The following is a 24335-nucleotide window of genomic DNA, read 5'->3' on the forward strand; positions in this document are numbered from 1 at the left end:
TCATTTGTCTTTTTTAAACAACATACAGATGTCATTTTTAATGTATTCTAAGAGTTCCTATCTCTGAACTGAGTTTAGTGTGTATTCATTGTGTTTACTGATCAACTTGAATTTCATTTTTATCTTATTATGTGCATCATATAATTACTAGTGTTTGTTTTATTTTGTTCCTGTTTTTGTGAGATTTTATTTTAATTTTTTTCTGTTCTGTTTTTCTATTTCTATTATTTTAGGATCATATTTAAATATTTATACATTCTTACTTGCCAAAAAAAAATCTAACATTAAACAGTAATTATTTATTTCCTTTCTACAATATTGGAATTGAGTACTTAACCTTACTAATTTTATACATTATTATTTTATGCATTTTATGATTATTATTACAATTTATTTTAGAATTTCAACTTGTTTTGCTACATGTATACATCTTATGAGTCAATGAAGCAATATTTGAATGCAGTTATAAATGACTAGAGGCCCAGTGCACGAATTCATGCACGGATAGGGTCCGGCTGGCCTGACCTGATCGGGGTTGATCAGTCCAGGCCAGCTGGGGTAAGGGGCCAAAGGTGGTTGGTGGGCCAGCTCCCCTCCCCGCCCTGATCAGTGTGAGGGGGTTGATCAGGGGTAGGGCTAGCCAGGGGGGAGGGTCCATGGGTGATTAGCCAGCCAGTCCAGCCCCCTGATCGAACTCATGGTCAAACTCCTGGTCAAGGGGGCAATTTGCATATTAGCCTTTTATTATATAGGATAGCATTTTTAATCTTAGGATTTCTTGTAGATGTGGATGTTTTCTAGACAAGGTTAAAATTAGTGTACATATATGTTGTTCATGTGTTTATTAAAAGTATGAAATTATAAAGAGATTAGACTATAGTAATGAATAAGTAAAAATTACATAATATAATTGGCAATGGAAGATAGTTTAACCCTTTGCACTCGCTTGCTTTTTTCTTGATTTCTTTATTCTAATGCTAACCATGTCGAGTCACACTCGACATCCGAGTGCAAAAGGTTTAAAACATATTAAATCAGAATCCATTGCAAATACAATAATTCACTGCATCAGAGGACCAACAGAAAAGGTTGGTAGAACATCAAAGACGAATAAAGGGACCAGCAATCTTTGATTAAATTATTTGCATTGAATTATTAAAGAACATGATAAAGTGAATATGTTGGTTTTCAGGTAATGAGCAACTAGACAACAAAAACAGTATCTTTTTGAATTTGCTGTTAGTAGTAAAATACATGAACCTTTAAAAAATATGCTCATGGCCCTAACCGGTTTGGCTCAGTGGATAGAGCATTGGCCTGCAGACTGGAAGGTCCCAGGTTCAATTTTGGTCAAGGGCATGTACCTTGGTTGCAGGCACATCCCCAGTGGGAGGTGTGCAAGAGGCAGCTGATCGATGTTTCTCTCTCACTGATGTTTCTAACTCTCTATCCCTTCCCCTTCCTCTCTGTAAAAAATCAATAAAATATATAAAAAAAGAATATGCTCATGACTCTCAAGATATATATACTTCATTTTTAAATTCCAGAGAGGAAAATACATTACCTAAGAAGATGATATCATTCAAAGTAATAAAATATTCAAATAATATATACATATAAACTATAGAATTGTAACCATAATTCTTTCATATTCTCAGGATTTTTTTAATCATTCCATATTTCTCTCTGTCAATTACTTATAGCCTTTAAAAAATTAAATTCTTTATTGTTTAATGTATTACAAAAGTCTCCGTTTTCCCCCATTGACCTCTCTTCAGCGGCCCCCAACCCCTAGCACATGCCCTCTCTCCACTCCCCCACCCCAATCTGTGTCCATTGGTTATACTTATATGCATGCATACAATTCCTTTGGTTGATCTCTCATCCCCCGCCTCCTTCATCCTCCCTACCTTCCCTCTGAGGACTGGCAGTCTGTTCGATGCTTCTCTGTCTCTGGATCAATTTTTGTTCATAAGTTTATGTTGTTCATTATATTCCACAAATGAGTGAGATCATATGACATTTATCTTTCTCCAACTGGCTTATTTCGCTTAGCATAATGCTCTCCATTTCCATCCATGCTGTTGCGAATGGTAAGAGTTCTGTCTTTTTTAAAGCAGCATAGTATTCCATTGTGTAGATGTACCACTGTCTTTTAACCCACTCATCTGCTGAGGGGCACCTAGGCTGTTTCCAAATCTTAGCTATTGTAAATTGGGCTGCTATGAACATAGGGGTGCATATATCCTTTCTGATTGGTGTTTCTGAGTACTTGGGATATATTCTTAGGAGTGGGATTACTGGGTCAAATGGAAGTGCCATTTTTAATTTTTTGAGAAAATGCCATACTGTTTTCCACAGTGGCTGCACAAGTCTGCATTCCCACTGGCAGTGCATGAGGGTTCCTTTTTCTCTGCATCCTTGCCAGCACTTGTTGTTTGTTGATGACAGCCATTCTGACAGGTGTGAGATGTTACCTCATTGTCATTTTGATTTGCATCTCTCGAATGTTTAGTGACTTTGAGCATGTTTCATATGTCTCTTGGCCTTCCTTATGTCCTCTTTCGAAAAGTGTCTATTTAGATCCTTTGCCCATTTTTTGATTGGATTATCTTCCTTTTGTTAAGTTGTATGAGTTCCCTGTAAATTTTGGAGATTCAACCCTTATCGGAGATAACATTGGCAAATGTGTACTCCCATGCTGTGGGTTTTCTTGTTGTTTTGTTAATGATTTCTTTTGCTGTGCAGAAGCTTTTTATTTTGATGTAATCCCATTTGTTTATTTTCCCCTTAGTTTCCATTGCCTAGGAGCTGTATTGGTAACGATATTGCTACCACAAATGTCTGCTATTTTGCTGCCGATGTCTTCTTCTAAGATTTTTATGGTTTCCCGCCTTACGTTTATGTCCTTTATCCATTTTGAGTTTATTTTTGTGCATGGTGTAAGTTGGTGGTCTAGTTTCATTTTTTGCATGTATCCATCCAATTTTCCCAACACCATTTATTGAAGAGACTGTCTTGACTCAGTTGTATACTCCATTGTAGCAGGGTACAATATTAACACCCAGAAATCTATGTTTTTTTAATATACCAATAATGAACTCACAGAAAGAGAAACTAAAAAAACAATCCCATTTACCATTGTAACACAAAAATTAAGTTACTTATAGCCTTTTGATTTGTTTTATAAAAATAACATAGTAAAAATATAAAAATATTCTCCATATCTGGAAACTAAATTGTGATAGTGCAACCCTCTGCTTTGGGCTTAAAGTTTGGAATACTGATGTTCTAACATGGCAAATATGAGTATCTCCCTAAGAGTAATGGTAGAAGGAATTTTCTGGATCTTTTAGCCTATCCTCCAGTGACAAGTCCCTGAGACATATAATTATTAGATTTTCATAAATATTTTTCAAGTAGTAAAAAACATGAGAGCTCCATATATTATGTTTATATTATATGCTATACTCTGTACTAAAAGTTTTACATATGGTAAATTTTATTTATTCCCCAATATATGCCTATGGGGTATTATTAACTTAATTTTATAAATGAAAAAATTAAAGATCAGCAACCTTAAATATCATTCCCCAGGTCACACAGCTATTGAGTCACTTGTCTGAGAATTCAATCCAGGCATGTGTATGAGGCATGAACCACAGTATCTGCTTTCTGGGTATGTACCATATTTTGCCAAAATGTTAAGTGATTTATTTTTACCTGCTCCTGTTCCAAAGAATATACAATGGCATCATTTGAGCAACTAGTAACAACCTATAATTTGTGATAATCAGTTGAACTTGCTAATAAAAAATGGGATCAGTTACTCAACAACTTCAGTGTATACTCTTTTCTGTTGCAAATGTATATGGAATGGATCATGCACATGATTTAGTGCATTTTGTAATAATATTATAATGGCTAACATTTTTAAGTATTTACCTTGTGCTAGGCAAAGTTACAAGTGTTTTATAGGCATACATTCATTCAAGCCTTACAACAACTATACCAAAATGGTACACTTATTACTCTCATTTTACAGATTAGGAAATTGAGGCACCCTGAAGTTAATTATCTTGTCCAGGTCCACACAACCAGTAACTGAAAATCTAAAATTAGTACTCAGGCAGGGAAGCACAAGTATTTAGATACTCAACCATACTCTATAAAATAAGTACACATAGAAAAAGATTTAACATACCCATAGTGAATGATTTAATTCAAATATATATAAAATATTATTTTCTCAAGGCTTACATTCTTATTTTTAAAGATTTTTGAAAATTTATAAACATTTATAAAATTGAAAGAAAACTATAATAAACTTCCATATGGTTATTAAATAGATAAATCTTTTTATTCAAACATGGGAAAACCTGAGATACATTGAATTTATGAGCAGTGCAGAGACTAACTATGGAATCTGCAATCAGGGAACATTCATATCCAGTCTTTCTGATGTTAACTCACCACAACTGACAGATGCTTGGTTGTGAGTATGGAATATTAACACATGTAGCTGATGGAGAGAAATAGAGGATTTTTCTTACAGAGACTAAACTTAGGTGGCTATAGCTGATTAATATTGCTTATATTTAAACAGAACACTAAATTAGAGTGAGATTTAAAGAAATATGACTTATTATTTTAACTAGATTTCTTACTAAGTCTTTATTAATTGCTTAATCCCTTCTTAATCCATCTCTGAGGTTTGGAAGCTGTGGGGTTTCTGCTACTTTACCAGCAGTTTTTTTCAGCCTTTCCCACTCTATTCTTTAATCCTTTTAGTAATGAGTACCAATTACCTCTAAAATGGCAAGAAAATAAATGTATGCAGCAGTGTGAGGGCATCATTTTTAATGAATCATCATGAATACATTTTCTCTAGACAAAAGATTTTTGTTTTCTGAATTTGTTGTTTTTTCTTCAGAAAGCCATATTCATGTCCTCTTCTAAACTTGTATAGATATCCAGTAGTATCAACTCACAGGATAATATAAACACTTCTATCTATGAAAATCTTGAGATTAAAGTTATACACATAGTTAAACAAAACAAAAAGTTATTAAACAGTTAAAAAGTCATAAAGGGCTTTGTAAGTTACAGAAACTGCCTTCAAGTTCTTCCTGACCTTGAAAACCAGATGAAAACCTGGTCAAAAATTTTGACAATTTATAAATTGATATTCTCTTAAAACTCAATCATAAAATGAACATTTATATTAGAAAAATAAATGTATATTCATAAAGCCCAAGTAAGCCTAGGCTCTTTTTAATGTTTGCCTTAAAATAATGATTTTTATTGATTATGGCACTCGTTTTATTTTATGATGTCTAAAAAAATAACCTAAAAAATGTTGTAATAAATATCTTTATACATATATCATAATATATTCGGTCATTTTAATAATGAAAACCTCTTTGTTGATCAGAAGATAAAACCTTAGCTATGATTAACACCTTCCTTACTTCAAATTTGCACTCATTTACATTCCTACCTGCATGCTGGTAAATGCCACTTCTCCTATATCCTATCTCAAAACTGAGTAGGGTCATTCTTTTATTTTTCTTTTCTTTTTAAAAATTTTCTTTATTGTTGAAAGCGTTATAGATGTCCCTTTCCCTCCTCACTGAACTCCTCCTATCCACTCCCCAGGCCTTCACCCAACTATTGTCTTTGTCCATGGGTTATGCATATATGCGTAAAAGTTCTTTGGTTAATCTCTTCTCTCCCCTCCACCACTTCCCTTAAAAATATATATATATATATATATTTATATATATTTATTGATTTTTTACAGAGAAGAAGGGAGAGGGATAGAGTTAGAAACATCGATGAGAAATATAGATCAGCTGTCTCCTGTACACCCCCTACTGGGTATGTGCCCGCAACCGAGGTACATGCACTTGACTTGAACCTGGGATCCTTGGTCCACAGGCCAGCACTCTATCCACTGAGCCAAACTGGTTGGGGCCACCCCTTCCCTTTGAGATTAGTCAGTCTGCTGCATGCTTCCATGTCTCTGGACCTATTTTGTTTATAAATTTCTTTTGTTCATTAGATTCCACATATAAGTGAGATCATGTGATATATGTCTTTCTCTGACTGGTTTATGTCACTTATCACAATGCTCTCCAAGTCCCTCCATGTTATCTCAAAGAGTAAGAGATCCTTCTTTCCTTATAGGTGCATAGTATTCCATTTTGTAAATGTACTACAGGTTTGTGTGTGTGTGTTTTTTTTAATCTACTCTGCTACTATCCCTTTAAATAGCTTCATTTTCAAGGAGAGCCCTTTTCTAACTCCCCAGCCCGTGGTGTCACTCTTCTTGCTACTAGCTCCCAGGACATGCTTGGCTTTTACTTTCTTAATCATAGCATCCAGCACACGGAAGAGTATCACTTGACCAATTGTCTCTATTTCTTGCTATATTTGAGTCTTGAGAAAGCCTGAATCAGGTGCTTCTTGTGTATCTCCACATCAAACCCAAAGCCTAGTGCATGGTCGACACTAAAGGAAATGCTGTTGGTTTTCAAAGAAAATGTAATGACTGTGCATCTGTACCTTCCAAGCTGACAGCCACCATGGTTGTTTATCTCTGCCAATAAGGTATTTAGGGTTGTAAACAGAAAGTCAGATGACCTCTGAAGGCTCAGCCCTCAAACTTTCACAGGTTCAAGTAGTAATTCTTTTGTAAAATCCTAGGAAATATTTTTAAAAGAGGCAAAAGATAAACAAAACAAAACCTAAATTCCAGAATTGGAGGGGACTTTCCTTAACTAGTTCTCACTTAGAAATTCTCCTCGATCAGACTCATACTACAATAGTCCAGTTAACTATGTACCATTTATGTTATCACTGTTACTAGTGATTTTGAGTGACAGATTTTGTCCAATTTTGAGAAACAGGAAAATATGAAATGGAAGATAATTCCAAATATATTAAAACTAGAGGCCCGGTGCATGAATTCGTGCACCAGTGGGATTCCTCAGCCTGGCCTGCAGGATGGGGACAAAACCAGCTCTCTGACATCCCCGGAGAGGTCCCGGATTGCGAGAGGGCACAGGCCAGCTGAGGGATCCCACCGTTGCACAATCAGGACTAGGGAGGAACGCAGGAGGTTGGCCAGCTGGGGAGGGACCGTGGGAGTACTTCAGGGTATGCCTGGCCTGTCTTGCTCAGTCCCAATCAGCTGGACCCCAACAGCAAGCTAACCTACCAGTCAGAGCATCTGCCCCCTGGTGGTCAGTGCACATCCTAGTGAGCAATTGAGCGGCCTTAGCATATTATTAGCATGTTATGCTTTGATTGGTTGAATGGACAACCGGATGACCAGACACTTAGCATATTAGGCTTTTATTATATAGGACCTGTGTCCTGGTACACGAAATTTGTGCACGAGGGCGGGTGTCTCTCAGCCCGGCCTGCACCCTCTCCAATCTGGGACCCCTCGGACATCCCTCTTGCAATCCAGGACCGTTGGCTCCTAAACACTCACCTGCCTATTTATCTGATCACCCCTAACCATTCTGCCTGCCAGCCTGATCACCCCCAACTGCCCTCCCCTTCCAGTTTGATTGTCCCTAACTGCCCCCCCCCCCCTGCCTGCCGGCCTGATCACCCCCAACTGCCCTCCCCTCCTGGCCTGATTGCCTCTAACCGCCTCTGCCTCGGCCCCACCACCATGGCTTTGTCTGGAAGGATGTATGGAAGGTCTCCTGGTCTAATTAGCATATTAACCTTTTATTAGTATAGAGGATTTTATTCTTATATTCAGTACATCTCACAAAATACTTCATACTGTAAAGAATAAATATAGATAAAACATTTCATCAAAAGAAAATGGGTTTCTTCATGGCTTATTAAATAAATGATGAACAATTATTTAATGTTGGATGTACATCCAGAGCATCCACATACCTTAGTGCAGTCATGGCCCTATGGTAATAGATAGTGTCTGAGTACATACAGATCACAAGTCAATGGCAGATCCTAACATTATATCCTCTCACTTGTTCTTGATTTAGTAGTACCTGTCATGACCTAGACTTTCAGGTGGCTAGACACAATTTTATATCTTAACTCATATTGTAGTAATTTTTCCTACAAATATTTTTGCAAGTTTAAACGTTTTAAGTGGTAAGTAGTTCATTTTCTAAAGCAATCAAACTCTATTATCAAGAGTGGATTTCTTTTCCTCAGGGTTAGAAGTGATTATTAATTTTTTTGGACATAAACATTAAACTCTAGTTCTTGGCAGTTTTCCTGGAGACTTGGGAAGTGAGGATCTTATGTCTCAAAATCTCTAAAGTATATAAATAAATCTCCAGATCTAAAGGAGCCATTTCAATGAAATGAGATACCTTTATTCATGCGTGAACTCTTAGATGACACAAATTAAGTTGATTTGAGATTTGTGCCATTTCAAGTCATATCTTTAACAAATGCTTCCTGAGAATGTGAACTCCTGGTCTGATGTTGCTACAATTCCCAGTTTCTCACAAGAGGACTCTATGCTTTTCTAGCTGTTTTCTTCATGTGCTCACATATGTTTCCAGTTCATTTGTATGGGTGTACTTGTGTATTTTGCTCAATATTTCAGTATATTTTTCATATATGTATGTTTTTTTAACATATGAAATCAGTTTCCTGCAGAAAGGGTATTAATAATTTGGTGCAGTATATCGATACTAAGTGTAGAACAACTGGGAAAGAGAAATAGCAAATGGCACACATCACTGAATTTTAATCGACACCTTCTCCCTGGCAGTACTTATAACTTTCTCTATGACCTTCACAAAGGGGTTTCATGTTAAAACATTTAGATGAAGCAATGATCAAGCTAGTGGCAAGCCAAAAGGCATTTTTAAATCTTGGAGCCTACTTATACTTGAATTGCTCTTTGTTGTAATTATATAAACTAAAGCTAAATTATATATGAATTACATTACATTTATGAATTATATACAACTTTATAGATCTTTTACAACTTTTGAAGATTTATCATGGAGAGCTCACCTTTTCCTCTACAATTAACACGTAAGAAGATATGTGTGTGTGTGTATGTATATATATAGATACATATATATATATCTATATATATCTCTCTATATATATATACACATATATATAATGTGTGTATACACACACACACACACACACACACACACACACACACACACACACAATACTAGAGGCCCAGTGCACCGATTCGTGCACTGGTGGGGTCCCTCGGCCAGGCCTGTGGGGATCAGGCTGAAACCAGCTCTCCGACATCCCCCGACAGGTTCTGGATTGCAAGAGGGCACAGGCCAGGCTGAGGGACCCCACTGGTGCATGATCGGGGCCAGGGAGAGATCATGGGAGGGATCGTAGGAGGGCTCCAGGGTGTGTCTGGCCAGCCTCATCCAGTCCCGATTGGCTGGACCCCAGCAGCAAGCTAACTTACTGGTTGGAGTGTCTGCCCCCCTGGTGGTCAGTGTGCATCATAGCGACTGGTCGAACGGTCAAATGAACAGTTGGTCACTTAGCATATTAGGCTTTTATTATATAGGATATGCATATGTATGTGTATATAAGGTGTCCCCATAATGTATACACACACTTTGAATAATTATAAAGGCTGTATTTATTAAAATACATTTTATTTTCAAAATTAAGCTATCAGCTGTTAAAGGGTATATACATTTTGGGGGGACACCCTGTACATAATTAACCCTATTTTACAAATGAGGAAATTGAAACTTAAAGACATCAAATGACTATGCTGAGGCCTCACAGATATTAGTTTCTATACACAACAACTTGGGTACTTAGATTATTCATTAATTCCTACTAAGTAAATATATAAAAATTAAGCAATATGGCAACAAATATAGAACAAATGCATTAGCAGATATTTTATGAGTTCCTACTGTGTGCAAAGCATCACAGACACCTCATTTTCTTATTTCTCAGTGGTACTTTCTGCACCCCTTGGCTATAGTATAGTTGCAGCTTCCATCATTATAAAGGCATGACCCTCTCCTGGGCTTCAAGCCAAATACTGAACAGCATGAGATAATGTGCAAAGCTGTATTCTTGTCATCTGATAATTTGTAAAAGCAAAATTGTCCACAAGAAAGATTTCTATAAATATTTTATACAAAATCATTTACAAAAAATTCTAGTTTTTGAATTAAATTATTTGTTTTCACTTATATTTTAAGATTGTTGATCAATTTGGCCAACCAAGTTGTTACAGAATGAACCATTCCTGGTGCCTGCTGTTCTCCCTGAGAATGCTGTCACTTTGTAGGAGCCCCATTATCTTTTTGAGGCCACCTGGGGATAGTTTATTAATTTGTTGGTTTACCAGTCTCTAATTATCCTGAAAGACTTAATGTCATTTCCAAAGGTGCTACAGAGAGCAGCACTGTAAATCTGATACTTGGTAATTTTCACTTTATGATACCTTTCATGGGAAATTCTGAATGCGTATCTGAAGAGAGCCCTGACTGGGTTCTTTCTCCTTCACTTATTATTCCCCACTGAAGGCACTTTGTTTTCTTTGCTCACTGAAGAGAAGAAATAACACACGAGTTATTAGCAACAAAATAGGAAAACAGCAACATCAGAAATGTGGTAATTAGGAGGTCTATAATGGCACATATGTGTCATAAACTGCCAATTAATCTTGATGATATGAAAGGTAGTCAGCTTTAGTTACCAGTAATTCCTCCTACCAGAAGATCTTGACAACCATGAATGATCTGTGCAGGTTCTAACTTTGCTTCTGTTTCATTAGACCACTATGAACACATCTTTTTACTTCAGAGTTTAAATCTGTGGACCACAGGGAATGTTGTTCAAGCTATTGATTTGCTTATTTATACATTATACAGAACATATGTACAAAGCATTTGATGAATTTATGAAAAAAAAAAGACACAAAAACAGACAGCTGGAATACACTTTGAGATTCTTACACATATGATAGTTCATATGTGCTTTAGCATTTCCAGAAATAGGTAGTAATGTTTTTATTTTCTTTACATCCAATTTATTTTAAATTTACTTTTCATCAACATCAATAATTCAGAATATAGCTGGAAATGCGGAAAAAGAGAGTTTGCAAAGAACATATCTTATGGTTCAAATGTTCTGATAGTATGATGACCCTTGAAATCTCTATTTCACATTTGATTTCCACACTAGTCTACTGCCATTCACAGCACGAGGTTAGCAAAGACCTGTTTACACCCAAGATTTCCATGTTCCCAACTCCCCTTCACACTTCAAACCATTGGCTTCACATCAACTCTACCAAAACAGATATGATCAGACTTAAGGTCACCAAACACCATCTCTCAGTTTTCCTCATTGTTGATTTCTCAGCAGCATTGGACCTCATTGGCCACACTGCCTCTTTTTCTTGTTGTTTCTTTCTATCATTTTCATTTCTTCTTTCAGAAATCCTGTCAGGCATATCCTCTTAAATATGACTATTTAGTGTCAGAGTTCCTCAAGATCAATGACTCCTACATAGATATATGGGCAAGACTCCAATTCTGAGCAGCCGGCCCAGAGACTCAAGAGCCTGCTTTACATCTCCAGTTGGATATCTCTTAGATATCTCAAGTTCAACAAGTCTACAACTAAACAAATTGTACCCCCTCCTCATATTCCTCCATATCCAGACTTTCTCTTGTTATGTGTCTCAGTAAATGGTATCCCTCTTCAAACATTGCTCACCTCAGAAAACAGGGAATAATGATGGGCATTTGTCTTTTTTTCATCCCCTAGTTATCACTTTTAATTTCTGAGTCCTCCTTAACTGTGTTTCCAGTTTCCACTGCCATAGCCTGAGTTGAGTCTCTTTCATCTCTTGCCTGGGTTAGGATCTGTACTGGCAGAACCTCACGGAGCTCTGGACATCTCATCTAGTCACCACATTGCAATCAAATTGAAGCTTTAAGAACGTAGATCTGATCTCACTCATTTGTGGATTATAATGAACAACATAAACCGATGGACAAAAATAGATCCAGAGACAGAGAAGCATAGATTAGATGCTTAAATCTCAGAGGGAAGGCAGGGGAGGGTGGGGTAAGGGAGAGAGATCAACCAAAGGACTTGTATGCATGCATATAAGCATAACCAATGGACGCAGACACCAGGGGGGTGAGGGCATGAACGGGAGTGGGGTGCAGGGGGGGCAATGGGAGGATAAGGATACATATGTAATACTTAATCAATAAAGAAAAAAAAAAGAGAATGTAGATCTATCACGTCACTGCATTACTTAAAATGCTGCATTGGCTTCCTATAAATTTTGGGGTAATGATCAAGTGTTTAATATAGTCCATAATGACCTACAGAATTTAATCTCTGCTACCTCTTCAGCTATACTCTGTGCCATTCTCTTCCTTGGTGTCTTTCAATATACCAAGCTCCTTCCTGTCTCAGGACTTTGGCATATTCCATTCTCTCCATCTTGAAAGCTCTGCACCATTGAACCCTATCTAACGCACCTACCCTCAGTGAATAACTACATATTCATTCTTCAAAGCTCAGTGAAAATGTCAGTTCCTCAAAAGCCTTTCCTGACCATTCTTGATCCTCTTGTTATACCGGAGAGTCTCATTGGCAGTCTCTTCCTCTCTGCTGTTTGAAATTATTAAATAATGGTGTAAATAACTACTTGTTTGAAGTCTTTTTGGCCTGCTATAATATAGGCTTCATGGGATAAACAACTTTATTTATATTGCTCACTGCTGCACAACACTCAACGAATAGCTTGCTCATAAAGGCAGTTTTATGTATATGTATTTAATGAGTGATCAAACAAAGTAGTAATTTAAATAGGTAATATTACGTATTTCTAAAACCACTGACACACACACACACACACACACACACATACACACATATATAATTTATAAATGTTTATAAATAAATCCATGAATGTAATAAAACACACTTTTTGCTTAAATAAAGTTGCTCCTGGTAAACATTGAATCCTAACCAGATGAACTATACTTTTTATTATCAAAATTATATTTATTATCTTTTGATTTGATAAAGGGATTTTTTGATGCTCTAGAAAGAGAAGAGAACTTGGAATGCTTGGACATCAATCTATTAAAGAGGATAGTTATTTTCTTGCTTGGAAATTTCTTCCTTCTGGGAAAAGAACTTCAGATTTTGCCAGATTGCCAAGGATTCCATATCACAAAAATGTAAAGAACTCCTGAATTATGCTATTTATTAGTTGTGTCATGCATTGTGTTTAGTGTTCATTAAAAAACTCTTTAGGGAGAAGATTCTAATCTTGTAAAGAAGAGTCAAATTGTAAAAGAATGCCACAGGTCTTACTTTCTACTCAGTTGTTGAGTCTTTGGTTTTTCAAACTGTTTTGTAAGTTTCTTGCTTTAACATGCAGTATTATTTTCTATCCCTATCCTGCTTTGTACCCAAACTCTACACTCACCTCAGGCTGAAAGTGAGGTTTTGAATTAGAGTTGGGTCCTTGAACACTTGCTGCTTCACACTTCTCTGCAGGGAAGTAATGCCTTTTACTTAACATTTTTACTCCCACTGTAGGGAGTGAATACATGTTTTCGGCTGATGAAAAAGAATTAACCTCAGGCTCTATTTCTGGGCCACCCAAATATGTGCTTTTGAATGAAAGGAGATTGCAAGAGCATCCTTATCATTTTGTCACACTGAGATTGGAGGAATTGGTTGAGAAACCCTTTCAGGGTTGGCAAGGGACAATAAAATTCATCCAATTAAGATGGAAAAAATGAAAGCACATAGCCTTCCTTTTTTTAAAAACTAGTCTTTGCTGTTGTTTGAACTGTATTTTTTATTTCAGATGGTCATTACTATTCTCCAATAAGAGGTAATGTATTTGAATTCTATGATTGTCCTGAAAATATAGTTCCACTCAGTATTTCCACCATGGGATAATGCCCTTAAGCAAACTAGCAATTAACCATTTATTTTAATGAATTTTCCAGGTAATTGATTATTTTTGCAAATGTAGAAATTTTATTGCATGTTTTATTGATGAAATTATTTCTAAATGTATTGCACCTTTCCTTGTTTTTATAAACAGTGTGTGTGCATACACACATGAGTATATACACCGAGTGGCCAGATTATTATGATCTCTGAAAGCATAATAATCTGGCCACTCAGTGTGTGTGTGTGTGTGTGTGTGTGTGTGTGTGTATGTATGTATGTGTATATATATATATATATATATATATATATATATATATATATATTAGAGGCCTGGTGCATGAATTCATGCATGGGTGGAGTCCGGCTAGCCTGGCCAGGGAGAGGGGACATGGGCGGTTGGCCGGCCTGCCTGCTGGTCGAACTCCTGGTCGAGGGGACAATTTGCATATTAGCCTTTTATTATATAAGATATACACTGAGTGGCCAGATTATTATGTGTTCAGAGATCATAATAATCTGGCCACTCAGTGTATATATATATATTTTTTCTTCTATGAATTCTAAAATGATTTAAATGTTACCATAAATATAGCTTTCTTTTCATCATGATCCACTTTTCCTGACATTTTCATATTACTAATAATGAGAGCAAGTGTTGTTATAATGAAGGGTATCGGCTTAGAAGCAAGACATGTGTGCTTGACTTCTGGCTTTTCTGTTCAACCTGCAGTTTTGTTACCACGTGCAATTGATTTAGTAACACCGTTTACTCAACTGTAAAAAGAGGGTATAAATACTACCTCATTAATTGAATGAAATAGTGGATGCTCATTGAGAGGTACATATGTGCTACCTAATAAATGGCAAGTCACATAATTACTGTGCTGTAAAATTCTGCCTTCAGGACAATGGAATATGTTGTGTGTTTTTTCCTATATGAAAGATCTACTCTAGTGTTCTTTTGTCCATTTTTAGTGGGTAGCCTATCACTGCTGAAAGATGATTTGTACCTTGGCGTTCTTTCTTTTTTCTTTTTTCTCTTCTTCCTTTTTGCTTTGGCTTTTTCTTCCTCTCTGTAATTTTGGTTAATAATTTTTAATGTCATGATTAGAAGTTATTTCCTTTTATATAAACACAGGGTTAATCAATGCATATGCTACCTCTATTTAATCAATAAACCAATGAGTCATATTATGATGCATGTGATTATTTTTTTCCTCACAGATCTTATTGTCTCTTGGGTGATTTTATGTTGTTCAGAGGCTTTTTTTTTTCTTTTCTATTTGGTCTCTTTTGAGATTATGGGAATTAACATGAACAAGCAAATGCAACCCAGTGCTGTTTCCTATGTGATCTTCAATGTCCCCTAGGTTTTCCAGGTCATACATTGAAGGGGAGATCACTTACCTTTAGAAATGCCAGAGATTGGACAGAGGTATATGAATTTTTCCTGCAGAGATGCCTTTAGCTGTACAGTTCTTCTCCTATGGAGAACACTACTCTCCTGCTTTCCCTCTGCTCCTCTATGAGTTGGAACATGGGACATTTGTCAGTCCTCTGAGTTATATAGCCCACTGCTCTTGTCCTGCTCATTAAGAGAGAAGTCCCAGCTCTTCAGTTTGCTCCCCCAGGAATACAGTTCTCCAATCATACCAAACTCTCCTCTCCAGGGCAGAAAACCCCAGGCAAGGTTGACAGAGGCAGGTTGGGTCCTGATGAGGTTGAGCCCAGCCTAAGCTCCAGGTTTGGATGACTGCACATTCTGACACCCTGACATTGCTGCTCCAGCTCAGCCAGCCCATCCCCATCACATGCCTTATCACTCATTTTCTCACAGTCTTCCTTGGGAGCCTCGCTGTCTTCCTGACATTCTCAAATTGCAGAAAGATGGTGATTCTTTCTTTCAAGTTCTTTCCCACAGAGCTCATATTTAAGACTATTTGGGGACAGAAAGTCAATTAAATATTCTCTACTATTCAAACAAGGCACAAAGTAAAATATTAATATAACTGAGCCAAAACATGCTGTTATAAAAGTAAGTTCTCAATATTTACATATTTAAAAAGAGATTTAAAAAATTATTTTTATTGCATTTGAAACAATTGCTACACACCGTTCCTATTACCCTGTCTTTGTTTATTTGCTTTTATTTTTTAGTCCAAATTTTGCCATCAAAACTATTTAAATTATAAATAGTATTTCTATATTCATGGATTTTTCAGATTTTTCTTTTCACTAGCAATCAACATCAGAATGTCTAACTAAACATCACAGCTGTGTATCCGGTTCTAAAAATGTTAGGTAAATTCATAGAAATTAGAAATTATATTTCACATGAAAATATAAGGTTCACATAATACATTTTTTGTTTTTAATTATACTATTGTATAATTCCGTTTTTTCTGAACTCATGAATTGATTGTGTTGATGTATTTTTCATTAATTTTAGCTCCTTTATTCATTGAATAATGTGATGATTGGTATCACTCACATGTCATTTAAGTGGATACATTACTCTTGGCAAGAGCTGATTCTCCCTCAGGTTCAGTGGGTGATATCATCACTGTTCATATGATTAAATGACACTTAATAATATGGATTTGCCAAATTGTGTAATATCTTCCTACTATGTCCTCACTATCCCCATTTTATAGCCAGAACACTGGCAAATTTGGCTCTCCAGTGAAGGTTTCAGATAGGTAAATACAAGAAGGGGAGGTTTTAATTTGGCTCTGACATTGTTTAACATTCATGAAATATTGTTTTATTGTTGGAAATTTATTAATTATTATATTGGCTCTTGGGCCTGGTTCTTGCAAGGACTATAGTAGATGCCAGAAACTAAATAACCTTTTGTCATTCTTCTGAATAAAGGATTGTTTGTGCTCTCCAGTTGATGAATTATCTCTGTGCCTTGTCGTTATAAAAAGAAACTCATCTTGTTCACTGGCCTGGCAGGAGATGAGAAGGCCCTAGAGAGAGCACAGAGAGTTTTCCTTCCACAAATCATATGCATGATGGATGCTGTGGGTCTTCTCTGGAAATGAATGTGTAAAGAACCCAGGACAAAGCATAAAAGTTTCATTGTCACCACCACTTGATATATGATAGATTATTACAATTTTACAGGATTTTTGTTTTTACCCATACTAAATTATTTTAAATCTAGGATGGAGAAATATACTTTTGTGTATTCTATGGAAATAAAGAGAAAGCTTATAGACTTAAATGAAGCTAAGATAATATCAATACTTTTATGATTATCCTATTAGTTTATGTCAGATTTATGGAAACTTTTGAAAGCATAGCATATGACGGTATATCTAAGAGAAAAGCTAAGTTATTCCTTAAAACCACTATGTTTCTACTAAATAAAAGGTATCAAACTTGGGATTGGATAAATTGTCTTGCTATTTTTTTCTTTTTTTAAATTAATGAGTAAGACTTTATGTTCTTAGAGGAGTTTTAGATTCGCAGTTAAGTTGACCACATAATACAGAGAGGTCCAATTTAACTCCTGTTCCTGCAAATGCATAGTATCCTACACCACAGTGGTACCTTTGTTATAATCAATGCACCTACACTAACACACTATTATCGCCCAAAGTCCACATTTCACATTAGGATTCACTTTGCATTGTGCATTCTATGTGTTTGAACAAATGTATAATGACATGGATGTATCATTATAATATCATATAAAATAGTTTCATTGCTCTAAACCCTCTGTGCTTTGCCTTTTCATCCCTCCATCCTTATCCCCAACCACTGGCAACCACTAATCTTTTTATTGTCTTCATGGTTTCTCCTTTTTCAGTGTCATGTAGTTGGAATCATACAGTATGTAACCTTTCCAATTTTGCTTCTTTCACTTAGTAATATGAATTTACATTTCCTCCATGTCTTTTTAAGACTTGGCAGCTCATTTCTCACCGTCTGGGTGTACCACAATTTTCTTTTCCATTCACGTACTGAAGGGCATTTTGGTTGCTTCCAAATTTTAGCAAGTATGAATAAAGCTGCTATAAATATCCATATGCAAGTTTTTGTGTGGACATAAATTTTCAGTTCCTTTGGGTAAAAACCAAGGGGCACAATTGTGAATCATATGGTAAGAGTATGTTTAATTTTACAATAAATTGTCAGCTGTCTTGAAAAGTGGCTATACCATTTTGTATTTTCACCAGCAATGAATGAGAGTTCCTGTTAGTCCACATTCTTCTTAACATTTGTTGTCATTGTTCTCCTTTTAGCCTCTTTAGAAGCTTATTAATTTTTATCCTGTCAAAGAACCAATTTGTGGTTTTCTTGATTTTCTCTTTATAGTTAAAAATTGATCTAGTTTTAATTAATTTTTTCCCTGTTTATTGGACTTAAGTTGTTCTTCTTAGTTCTTAAGAGGAATTTTAGATTTTGGATCTTTCTTCTTTTAAATATATGTATCCACTGCTATAAATTTCCCTGTAAGCACTGCTTTTGTTGTATTCCACAAAATTTGATAACTTATATTATCATTTTCATTTAGTTCAAAATTTTAAAATATTTTCTTGAGTTTGATTTCGTTGGGCCATGTTTTATCTAGAAATGTATTGCTTAATCTCCAAGTATGTAGGGTTTTCCAGCTATCATTCTCTTATTGAGTTTCAATTTAATTCCATTGTGGCCTGGCAGCAAACATTGTATGATTTCTAATTTTTTAAAACATTTTAAAGTGTGTTTTATGGCACAGAATGTGGTCTGTCTTCATGAATGTTCCATGTGATCTTAAGAAAATGTGTAATCTGCTCTTATTGGGTGGACTAGTCTATATATGCCAATTAATTGATGATGTTGTTGAGTACAACTATACTATTCTTACTGATTATCTGCCTGCTGGATCTGTCAATTTCTGATAGAGGGGTGTGTGGGAATCCCTTGTCACGTCCCGCATGTTTCAGGGTTCCCGTTCAGGTCCGGTTTCTGGAGAAGGCCGCAATCAAAATGAAGAGAAGCTAGAAAAGAATCAATTTGGGAAAATGTGGGGCCAGGCGGAAGCCCACCTCTAGTGGGAGGACTGCTCAACTGCTCTGGCCTTTGCCATCCCTTTTATTGGGGTTCTGAGATACACCCATATCCTTTAGGCAGGAAATTCCAACAAAAGACAATCAGCAAAAATTTACATGATTAACAGGTGAGAGATTCTTTAACTACCAATGTCTCAACTAAACAATGAGTGAATGGCTCTGACCATTCAGAGCGATTAAGGTTGACCAAAGCATTCCTTAAGGTTGACCAGCCTTCTGGATTCCCTTTTCATATTTAAGTACAAAGTGTCAATGTTCGGTTTTTGGCAGGGGTGTTTGAGTCTCCAACTATAAATAGTTGATTCATGTATTTCTGGTTGCAGTTTTATCCATGTGTGCTTTGAATATTTTGAAGTTGTGTTGTTAGGCATATATATATGTACACACTAAAATTGTATGTCTTCTTGAAGTATTGACCTCTTTATTATGTATGAGACTTTTTTATCCCCTATAATTTTCATTGCTCTTCAACTGTGAGCTCATAATATTTAAATGAAATACCGAGGAAGGAATGTAGGAATTAGAGTAGGAGAGTTGTGGAGGCTCTAGTTGGAGAAATACGGGATAAACTCTTCTCACTACTCTCATTTATTCTTTAATCAAATGCAATTATAAATTCTGCACACATATCTCAGTGATGAAATTGCTTGTTTCAAATCCAGTGGACTAATTTGTCTTTATCTTATTTGTTTCCTCAACTATATTTAACACATACAGGGTAATTCTCCCCTCGCCCTTTTAAACTATTCTCTTCCTTGGCCTCTTGATACTACAGTTTCCTTATTCTCTAACTTGTCTTTCTACTTTTCTGTTTCTGATATTTCTCTCTTACCCCATAAGCCATGGTTCTCTTTATGACATTACTTTACAGTCTCTTCTCTTCTCCCTTTGTGCACTTTCCTGGAGCAGCCACGTCTACTTCCATGGCTTAAATTTCAACTTTTGTTGTTATGACTCCCACATCCATACCTCCAGCTTAGGTCAATCTCCATAAGCTGCAGACCGGCATATTCAAGTGCTTACTGGGCAGCGCCACTGGGAAATCTTTCAGACATCCTGCAGTTTATGTGTAAAATACTGGATTCAAAGATTTTCTCCATAACTCTAGTCTTTTTTCTGTTTTTCGTATCCTAATGAATGACATTAATCGCTGTACCATGTTGCTCTAGCAGAAAAAATTTTGGAATAATTTTTAACTCTCTTTCATCTCAAGTGCCCAGTGAATCATCAAATCTTGTGTATTTGAACTCTTAAAAATCTCTTCAATATACTCAAATTCCCCTACCTTTTCCAATTCAGAGAATGTGTTAGGGCCATTATCTCCTAATTGGCCTTTCTCTCCTCAGTTTTTCTACTTTCAAATATTTATCCTTTATCAAGCTCTGTGTAAGCCCTTGATGAAGTTTCAACCTCTAGACTTCTCTCAAACAGGACTTTGGGTTCACTCTTCCTTCTATTCACTCAGTTTGTTTTTCTTGAATGGAACTCATTCTCGTGACCAATTCCCTCCTACTCATCTTTCTTGTGTAGCTTAAATGTTACTTTCTCTGGAAATCACTATATGGACATCCAAAGTGTGTGTGAGGCCCATCTTCTGTAAGCTCTTATTTCCTCCCGTGTATTACGTAGCATAAGACTTATCACCGTGATCCATTACCACCTGATTAACTGTCTCCTCCGTTAGACTGTCAGCTCCAGGAAAGCACAGGCCATGGTGCTTCTCACTGTTGTGTCTCTGGAATCTAACACAGTGTTCGACACGGAATAGGTTGTTAAAAAATATTTTCCTAATGGAGGAATAAAAACTAAGACAGCAGACAGAAACAATATAAATAATTACAGGGATAATTTTTTTTGCATTTTTGAAGTTCTTTCCCAAAATGATTTATGATACTTAAATAGAGAAAAAGAGAGGCGACATTTGAAGATTCTTGGAAGAAAAGGAAGGAAGAGGAGGAGCAAGAGAATGCTTCTTAGAAAGAAGTAGAGAGGAGGGATGTCTTTAAAAATATTTAAAATACTTTTTATTTGCATTAGCCAAAATATATCTACGGTACAAAATTCAAATGTACACTAGGAACTACAATGAAAATTTAATGTCCTGTGTCTTCGGACACCCAAACATCCTTTTTTCCATCCTGGGGACAATCACTGAGATCAGCTTTCCTTTTATCCTTCCATACACAGTCTATATGTTCCTAAGCATTTCTATGATTATATGTACATGATTTTAAAATGTATTTCATAGAGTCAGCAGCTTAACACACACTTTTCTTTTCTGCAGTTCTATCATCTATCTATCATCTATCTATCTATCAATCAGATATCTATCATTGATATATGTTCTCATCAGTAATAAAGCATAATCTTTTTTTAAAAAAACCTCTTGGAGTCACATTATATGGATTGGCCATATTTTATTTAATCTGATCCACAGTGATGGATTATTAGACTGTGCTTTGTCTTCTATATATAACAATTTACCTCTATACAAGCATTACTTTGCTCATATGGGAGTAAATAGTTAAAATTAGAAATGTTATCAATCAAAGAGTACATATATCTTTTTATGTTGAAAGATCTTATTAAACTGTCTTCATTGGGAGCTGCACTGGTTATACTCTCACCTGCTGCATCTTTACCTGTCTTTATAGGCACTGCCCTCAGTGTTGCCAGGCAAGCTTATTTTTGCCAAACTAATGGGTTAAAAAAAAATCTCATTTTAGTTTTAATTAATTTTTGGCAAATGTGACTGAGATACAATGTCTTTTTATATGTTTAAGAGTCCTCTGTAGTTGATTTTTTCTTTTTAGTTAAATAGCTATGCTCATTATTTTCTAAGCAGACTGTGGATCTTTTGATGATTTATTTCAAATTTGTACTGTTATAAATATTTTTATATAACATATAATTAATTTTATTTAATAAGTATTTTCAATGGTATCTGTAACTAATATATATACGTACATATATATATATATGTGTGTGTACATATATATTTATTTATTTATTTATAGTTGTATAGCACAAAAGTGTGGATATATATGTGTGTATGTGTGTGTGATATGAGTTGAAATATTACCCCCGTATAAATGTTATCTCTGACTTTGGCCAGGAATTTTTTTCTCCCTTTGGAGACTTTCAACTTTATGAGGTCAGATTTATCAGGTTTTTTTTATTATTGCTTCTGAGTATTGTGTAAATCAGAAAGTAATTCCTTATTCTAAATTATGTTTTAAATTTTATCTGAGTTATTTATTTTTTTATACATCTAAATCTTTAATTCATCAGAACTTATTTTATTGTAAATAGGTTTTTTTTTCAGATACTTTCTCAGATTGTCACAAAATGCTGTTCATTGTACAATACATCTTTTCTTCCCTGACATGAAATATCATTTGTTTAATATAGGTCACTGATCATTTGCTAAGTTTTCATATGTGATTTATTTATAGGTTTTCATTTCTATTTAGTTTGATTTCTCTCTCTTTCTACTTGTCCACCAGGAGAAGTTTTAATTATTATAGTCTTATACAGGTAATATATTTTTATATCTAATAAAAATAGTTATTTCTCATTACTCTTTATTTTTTTCTAGCTATAGCTTTTATTGCTTTTTTATTCTATGTGGTATTTAGAATAGTCTGTAGTTTTAAAACATCTGTTGAATATTTTTTTATTAAGGCATATTACTTGTAAGGATTAACTTATTCCCAGATCTTTGGTATTTTATTGCTGTTTAAGTAGAGTATTTTCTTTCATTAATTAGCATAACTGGTTTTTGTGTGCATGTATGTAAATTATTGATTTTTGTCTATTAATTTTTCAGTCATTGATTTCTTTGGTTTCCAGATAAAATAATTATATCAATATCTAATGATATGTTCACAATCTCCCTTCCAATATGTGTTTCTTTTCCCTAACTAATTGTGTTACTTTCTTACCTATGACAAAAAATCTGTCACAGAGGATATTGATATCTTCTTTCTGACATTAATTGGGGTGTTCCTGGTATAAACTCATTAATCTCATGTTGTGGGCTTATAATTTCAGGTAACTATACTTTATTATATTAGTAATATAATGCCTCATTATTAAGAATTGCAATTATTATTCAGAATGGATTTTGATTTATATAAAATTTAGTATACTGTAAACAACTTTTAGACATAATAATCATATGATTTTTCACTTCGTTATTATGGTGAATTATACTAATATATTTCTTAATGTTTAGGTTTCTTCACATATCTGGAAAAATTCTTACTTGGTCTTTTGTTTTTAAAAAATATATTTTATTGATTTTTTACAGAGAGGAAGGGAGAGGGATAGAGAGTCAGAAACATCGATGAGAAAGAAACATTGATCAGCTGCCTCCTGCACACCTCCTACTGAGGATGTGCCCGCAACCAAGGTACATGCCCTTGACTAGAATTGAACCTGGGACCTTTCAGTTCGCAGCTGACGCTCTATCCACTGAGCCAAACTGGTTAGGGCTGGCCTTTTAATATGTACTGAATTATCTTTGTACTCAGACCAATAAGATAGAAAAAAAATGCAAAATTATGTTGAGATGGTAAGAGCAAATGTGGAAGCTTATTATTAATAGCAGTGGTCATTTCACTGAAGAAAAATAATAATCTTATTTACTAGACATTTTTAAAGCCCATGCCAGAAGCAAAGCACTGTGCTTAATCCTGGGGTTAAGAAGATCGATAGGACATTATTTCTACCATCACAGCCCAACACGTAGCCAGGTGGGTCAGAAAAACATTCAACAAATTGTAATGTAGTATTGCCAATGCTGATACAGTGATAACAACCATGGACAAGGCCAGACAATCTGGGATGTTTGGTGGAGCTGGGGAGGGCATCATAGATGGTGACATACGATCTGGTTTGGAGAGCCAAGTTTAAGTTTGCCACGGGTGGTAGAGGGAAAGAGATGTAAAGCAGCACGTGGCACATGGGATGTCCAGGAGTCCCGATGATGTGCTGGAGACTGAAAGCTTGATGCGACATACAGCAGGAGCAGCAACTGGGCATGGTTTGCTAGGATATAAAACAGAGATGGTTTCAGGTAACACATATATAGAAAGAAGTGCCAACTTGAGTTTAGAACATATGCTTTCATGAAGTGAAATTTGCACCTAAACTATTGGATATAAAAGCTGAAAGAAAACTTAGAACTCATTTTATTTATATAGCCACGTTGGTTGATCACACCTGTCTCTGGCCTCAGAGGAGGAATAGAGAGATGGTACTAGAAGCAACCAGGTGTAACAAGGCATGATAAAAATCAATGTGTGCAAGAGCCTA

Source organism: Eptesicus fuscus, chromosome 3 (genome assembly GCF_027574615.1).
Source record: "Eptesicus fuscus isolate TK198812 chromosome 3, DD_ASM_mEF_20220401, whole genome shotgun sequence".
NCBI classification, from domain to species: Eukaryota; Metazoa; Chordata; class Mammalia; order Chiroptera; family Vespertilionidae; genus Eptesicus; species Eptesicus fuscus.